The 6,843-nt window shown below is 42.4% G+C and overlaps 1 pseudogene; it reads left to right on the top strand.

The window, feature by feature from the left end:
* The first annotated feature begins 3,122 nt into the window (after window positions 1-3,122).
* LOC116073631 lies at window positions 3,123-3,503 on the top strand (annotated as a pseudogene).
* Window positions 3,504-6,843: the final 3,340 nt, after the last annotated feature.

The following is a 6,843-nucleotide window of genomic DNA, read 5'->3' as shown; positions in this document are numbered from 1 at the left end:
CTTCTGCCCAGGTCTCCCCATCTGCCCTGGTCTACCAGGGCGGTGCCCAGATTTATAGGTCCACGGACATTCCTCCAGCCCCGCCCAGGGACTCTCCACCGCCTGGCGCCCGCCCCAGTACACCCTCCGAAGCTGAGCGGAACGGGAAGCTGGGGTGATGGGAACAAGAGAATGGTGGAAGGTCTGAGCTGCCTCCGAGACAGAGTGTTCCAGACTTAGAGGCTGGATCGGAGGAACTTAGACTCTTTTTGGAACGTGAGCGCGACCTCCTAACCAGGAGGGCCAGATTGGACCCATGTTAATATTTTGAGTAGGGTCTCGATCCTGCATTTTTAAAATGCCAGGACGCAGCAAACCAATCTAAGATAATTAGTGCAGAAGTGACCTTCGTGTAGCCATTATCTATGCAGGAGTCAACAGTGGTTTTTGACTCAGTCGTGTATGTATTTAAATTTGTAATATTGGAGCCTTCTTTAACAATTTTTTCCCTACCAAGTATTTTCTAATTTCCCAACTGTTAACACTGGTCTTCATTTCACAGAGTTTTGAAAGCAGATACAATGTTGCCACATTCTAAATGGGAAGACTGTACCTTAGCTTTTCTGTTTTTTTTTTGTTTTTCTTGGGAAAAGATGGATGTGACCAAGTCAAGCAGACACTTCTTTGTAGCTGAATCACAGGCCTTCATTCCATTTTCTGTCAGTTTAGATTAGAGGAAGGGCGTAACATAACCGCAATTTGTAGCGAAATAAAGCTTTTTAATTTCTTCTGTAAGGCCCCTTGGTCCCCTTAGTTTAGGGGAGGAAATAAATGATTGGTTATTGAGGTGGAAAGAACATGAAGTTGGGGGGGGGGGTTGTTATATCTGTGGAGAGAATCAAATTCCTTTCTGCCAGAGAAGGAGATAGAAGAAATGACCTCTTTATGCTCTGGACCAAAACAAAACAAAACAAACAAACAAACAAAAAAAACCACAAAAACAAAAGCAAACAACAACAACAAAGAACTATAGTGTTCAACATGGTGACAGCTATCTACTCATATTGAGGTCAACTGTGCATACTGATAGTCAAGCATAGTAGCTCACATCTGTAATCCCAACACTCAAGAGACCAAGTCAGGAGAGACTGCAGAGGCAACAGTGAGATCTAGGCCCACCCAGGCTAGGGTTTCGGTCATAGATTCATATTCAGTCTCTTTCTCCTTCTCTCCCTCCCTCTCATCTCCTATTTTACACACACACACACACACACACACACACCACACACACATACACACGCACCACAGAGGCACAAGAACGCACACTACCATCACCACAAATCTAGATACAAAGCTGGATGATCTTAAGTCTGTGATCTTGGCACTTAGGGACTGAGGCAGAACTGAAGGCCAATATGGATGTGGTCCCAGACTGACATGAATATCCATTAAACTGGAAGAACTGGTGGCAGCTGAGAATTGCTCTTCATCTCAGGCTTCAATGATCTGACAGTTACACAAATGGGGTCCATGGGAAGTGGCAGACTATGGTATGTCTTATTCACATTAGATGGCAGAATGTGTCACAGTGACTTCCTAAAGGTACTATCTTGCTTCTGCTGAGAAATCAGCATGATATAGAGGACCCATAGTTAGGTTGTATCTTATCTTTGTTCTAGTTTAATCACTAGCCCTATGACTATACCTGTAATTTAACATGTACAGTCCGTTAAAAGTAACTTGAGGACAATCCCTACTTCACAGGGTGGAGTTTGATCAGTTAATTATATGTGAATGAGTCCAACAGTGCCCAAGAGGCACCTTCTTCCTTTGGTAACTGCAGTCTTGGAGGGCTTTCTGGTGACCAGAGCAAACCTGCTTTCTGAATTCAGATCTGCCTTCTCTGAACTTTGATCTGCAGCAACCCCAAGGTGACAGGAAGCCAGGGCTGAAGGACATAAGCCTCTCCCCCAGCCTGAAGTAAGTCTTTACTTTGTATTCACAGACTTGGTCAGGATGGAGAGTCAGCTGCTAGATTCACTCTGTACTTCAGATTTTTGGCAAAACAACCAAAGAATCTGGTCTAATGGCTCAACAGCTTTTAAAATTCAATGGGAGTTCTTGGGGGAAGGTATGTCAAAAAGCCATACTCCAATACAGGATCTGCAAAATAAACTTTGGCCCTGATGAAATGGTGAAACTCTAAACTGGCCCATATATCATATGACCTCTTGGTCTCTGGAAATGGTGGGGTCATTTTTGAGGACAAGACAGCAGCCCACGAGCTTCGAATATCAGGTTTAAAGTAGAACTTAACGCTTCAGATCTACCTCTTCCTTCTAAAGCTGGACCTATTGGACTTGTTTTTGAGATAGGGTTTCACTCTCTATATAGCCCACTATGATTGTGAATTTATACATTGTAGGTCCATACCACCATGCCCAATAGGCCTTTTTGTCAAAACCATGCCTTCTGCAGATATCTAAAAATTTCTTTTATCACAATCATAGAGCAAAGTTTCCTGGAGACAAACCCTGGAAAGGGAAAACATGGTGGATTTTTGGAGTTAAGGATAAAGAGAAAAAGTTTGTCTCTGTGGGAAAGAGAAGGCTTTAAAGAGGAGAAAACATTTTAGCTACACATGGAAGGTCAGTTTGGGAATGGAGGGCCTCTTCAGATGTTGAATATTCAGTACATATAAATACTGAAACTACTCAAGTGTTCTGAATGCAGCTGTGCAAATGCAACATCAGCAGTGAAAAGTAGAAACAGATAAGCATGAGGATTCCTTCCTCATCCTGTGAAGTACTATCTCAGCCCAGGAGGTCTTGCCATCCAACAAGACCTCCAACTTTTCTCTATCCCAGAACTGCTGGGACTCACCGAAGAAAAACGGGGGAGGGAGGCCTTCAGAATGATGTGATCCTACTCCGTAAACTACCCCCTAGAGCTCTTGTGCTCTCCTTTCTCCCTACATTTGTACCTCAGACTCCTTAGTGTACAAATTGCAGAGTAAGTAGAACCTATCTGGAGAAGTTCAGTCTGTGACTTTCCATCTCAAAGAGAGGGATGCAAAGGGGAAGATTCTGACATAACAGGTGTGTAAGGATGGGTTTCAATCAAGATCTGGGACACTAAGGGTCATGAAGGGCAAGATGACATCCACCAGCAATGTCATCCAGGTAGTGAAGCCACAAGGTCTATCAATAAAGTTCCCTTGCAGAAGAGACAATCCTAAACTCAGTGCCTCAGAAACATTGAGATCAGTGGGCTTCCCTCTCGCCTATAACTTCATATCATTCTAAAGGACATATATCCCCAGGCTTGCTACGTCAGGGGCAACCAGACATCACAGAAATATTAAAACTGTTACCTCAGAAACACCTATGTCTCAAGAAGAAATGAGCTTTATCTATGTGGAAGTACAGAATGTAGATCATTGTGGCTACTGTTCATCATCAGACAAAATAATTATCCTTTCCAATAGGGACTTTCAAAATGATCAGCGAAAAATTGTATATTAAACAACTTTAATATTCTGCAGCTGAGAGGTGTGACGTACTCCTCTAATCCCAGCATTTGGATGGAGGCAAGAGACAGGTGAATCTCTGAGTTTGAGGCCAGCCTGGTCTGCAAAATGAGTTCTAGGACAGCCAGGGATACAGAGAAACTTTGCCTCAAAAAACCCAAACAATAAAAAATAAATATTCTGGGAAAAAGAATGAAGACAGGAAACAGGATCAAGTGCACTCTTCCTGAGGTGTTGCTACCTTTTCCCTAGATGTGTTCTTCACATTATGTCTGCCCTTACAGACTGGCTGCCTGACTCACTCATTCTAAGGACAGCTACAACTAAAGAGACTGTGGGGCCTCTCCTGTGCCAAGTTATTTCTGCAGAAACTTTTAAGAGGGGCAGCATCTCTGGCCCTATGGTGGTGACAGTGTGAGGTGGTCTGAAACTTTGTGGAAAGCCCTTTGCTCTGGAGGCTAGTACCTCGTCTAAATGAACTGAAGCCTACCTTTTTCTCATCCCTGGGGCTGGCAGGCTCCAGTGGAATTGTGTCATCCACAGAACTTCCTCCTCACCACCTATAAGAAGCCTAGATATTCCTAGATCTATCCAGAATAGTTCTGTGAGCTGTAAGAACCAGCAATGACTCAGCAACAGACTCTGCAGCTCATTCCCAGCTAGAATTAAAGGCAGAAGGAAGCTCCTCCCCAACTGACAGCCACATCCTTACCACAAACTGAGTCATGGCCACACCCAGCCTGTATGGAAAACTACCAAGGAAAGGGAGGAAGGTGAAGTTCAAGGAGTTTTTAAGTTTTGAGTCTAATATACTCTCTACTTAACAATGAGGAAAACAGTTCCTTTTCCTGACCCTATCCCTAATCAGGCACGACTGCTTACACCCAGATAAGTGAAAGGTAGGCTGTCACTGTGTGTGCAGGAAGGGCTCTGGTCTCTGCAAAGAATGCCATTCTGTAGTTCATACCTGTCTTCATGGAGCCCAGCCCTTTCACCTTCTAAGTCGCCAGGCCCCCAATGCTCCCTCCATGGTTGTGAGCAGGTATCTCTAGGAAAACACCAGACCCTACCAAGCAATCTTCTCTAAAGAGAGGGCATTCTTCTGTCACATAAGGCTTTTTCTTCCTTACACTGCTGAGGAATGAATCCACACCTTTAATGTATTAAACAGAGGAGCTACAGCCTAGACAGCCCCTGCTTTCAGAAGGCATTCCTGATTTTGGCTACAATTTTTTTTTTATTAATTTATTAATTTATTATAAGTACACTGTAGCTGTCTTCAGACGTACCAGAAGAGGGCGTCAGATCTCATTACGGGTGGTTGTGAACTACCATGTGGTTGTTGGGATTTGAACTCATGACCTCGGAAGAGCAATCGGTGCTCTTACCTGCTGAGCCATCTCACCAGCCCCCTGGCTACAATTTTTTAATCTCATGTTTTGAATTATCAGGCATTATGAACTTATTGAGATCAGCTTTTCAGTAAAGAACTGTATGTATGACTTCATTGACATAAAATGTTTATAAGTAGGAAAATTTTCTTAATTTCTAAAATTGCCAACGATGTTTTATAACATGTAAGCAGCCACACACACACCTAAGGTGGAGGTAGAGCACCAGCTGACTGAGAAGTTTTGAGTGCCCAGTGTGGTGGGGCATGCCTTCAATCCCTGCACTCTGGAAGTAGAGGTGGGATTTCGGTGAGCTGGTCTATAGAACAAGTTCCATGCTGGACAGGGATACATAGTAAAACCCTCTTACAAGGGCAGCATAACAGATATGCTGCATATCATATATTTACACTATAATTTATAACAGTAACAAAATTAGTTATAAATTAGCAACAAAAAAAATTTCATGCTTAGGGGTCACCACAATATGAGGAACTATATTAAGAAGATGCCACATTAGGAAGGTTGAGAACCATTGCTCCAGACACATTTAAGGTCTCTGAAGAAAATATATCTTCTATCTTTGTTATCAGCAGTAAATGAGGCTATAATCACAGAACCAGAAAAGGAATTCCGGAATCAGGTTACTATGATTAAGTGTGGAACACAGCAAATTACTTATCCTCTAAGATTATTTTCTCATCTGTAAAATGGGAATAATAACACCTATTTCTGAGGCTTTGTGAGAATTAGGAGTCAATATATGTAACATGCTTGCAACAACAAATACATAGTAATATGTTATCAAAATATTAAGGTACTCTGCACGCACACTATGTACACACTAATTTCTAAGAAATAAAGTATGTTAGCAATCTCTGATACCATATTACAGGTTACAAAGTCTTCTCAGGAAGATTTTCAGTTGAATGTGTCTACTGATAGTCATTTATTTGGTGAACTATTATTTCTGTTAGGCCTGAGTCTTTTGAGATGGGATTCTTGGCTAGTTGCTCAGGTTGGTTTTGAAATCCTGGGCGTAACTGGTTCTCCTGTCTTGGCCCCCAGGGGATAAGCTGAGATGTAGGTGAGCCTGACCATACTCATTTATAATGTACTAGTCATAAGGGCTTGGGAAGACAATGAAGAAGGTTCTTCGGGAAGGGCCTTTAAGAGTGGTATTGACTTGTTCAAAATGTCAGGAACCACAACACAAGTAAGATACCTAGGTAAGAAGGTGTTGTGAGATACGATGAAGGTCACGGAAGACAGTAACTAGTCTTCTGAAAGCAAGAGCTATAGTAGAATTTGAAATCATTAGCACTGGAAAGCTGGACTTTTGCCAGGCATGGTGTTGTGTCCACCTTTAATCCCAGCACTTGGGAGGCAAAGGCAGGCAGATCTCTGTGAGTTCTAAGACAGCTTGGTCTATAAAGTGAGTTCCTGGACAGCCAGGGTTTCTGTACAGAGAAATTCTGTCTTAAAAAACTATTTTAAAAAAAGAAAGAAAGAAAAAGAGGGTGGGGGAGAAAGAGAGGAAAAGAAAGAAAAGGTAGGCAGGCTGGGATTTTAAAGGAGCTTTGTGATATTTTCTGTATTTACATCTGGTTTTCATTAATATTTGGAAATATTTAGCACATCTTAGCTGTGCTTAGAATTAAAGAAGGGAACCAGGCATGGTAGAGATGCCAGGACTTGAGACTAAGGCAGGTAGTTCTTTCTGAGTTCCAGACCAGCTTGGTTTATACATAGTGAGTTGTAGGCCAGCTGGGACTATGTAGTGAGACCCTGTCTTAAAAGTTAACTAAGAGTTTTTGGGTATATGGAACATGTCTGAAAGGTCAGAAGTTTCCTTAATAAGACAAACCAAATCTTCCATGGTTAGCCAGTGTTAAGAAAGGCAGTGGTTTCAGGACACTTACCTGTTCAGGGAATTCCAACTTC

This window comes from Mastomys coucha, unplaced genomic scaffold (genome assembly GCF_008632895.1).
Source record: "Mastomys coucha isolate ucsf_1 unplaced genomic scaffold, UCSF_Mcou_1 pScaffold23, whole genome shotgun sequence".
Lineage (NCBI taxonomy): Eukaryota > Metazoa > Chordata > Mammalia > Rodentia > Muridae > Mastomys > Mastomys coucha.
This window is presented reverse-complemented; position numbering and strand designations above follow the sequence as displayed.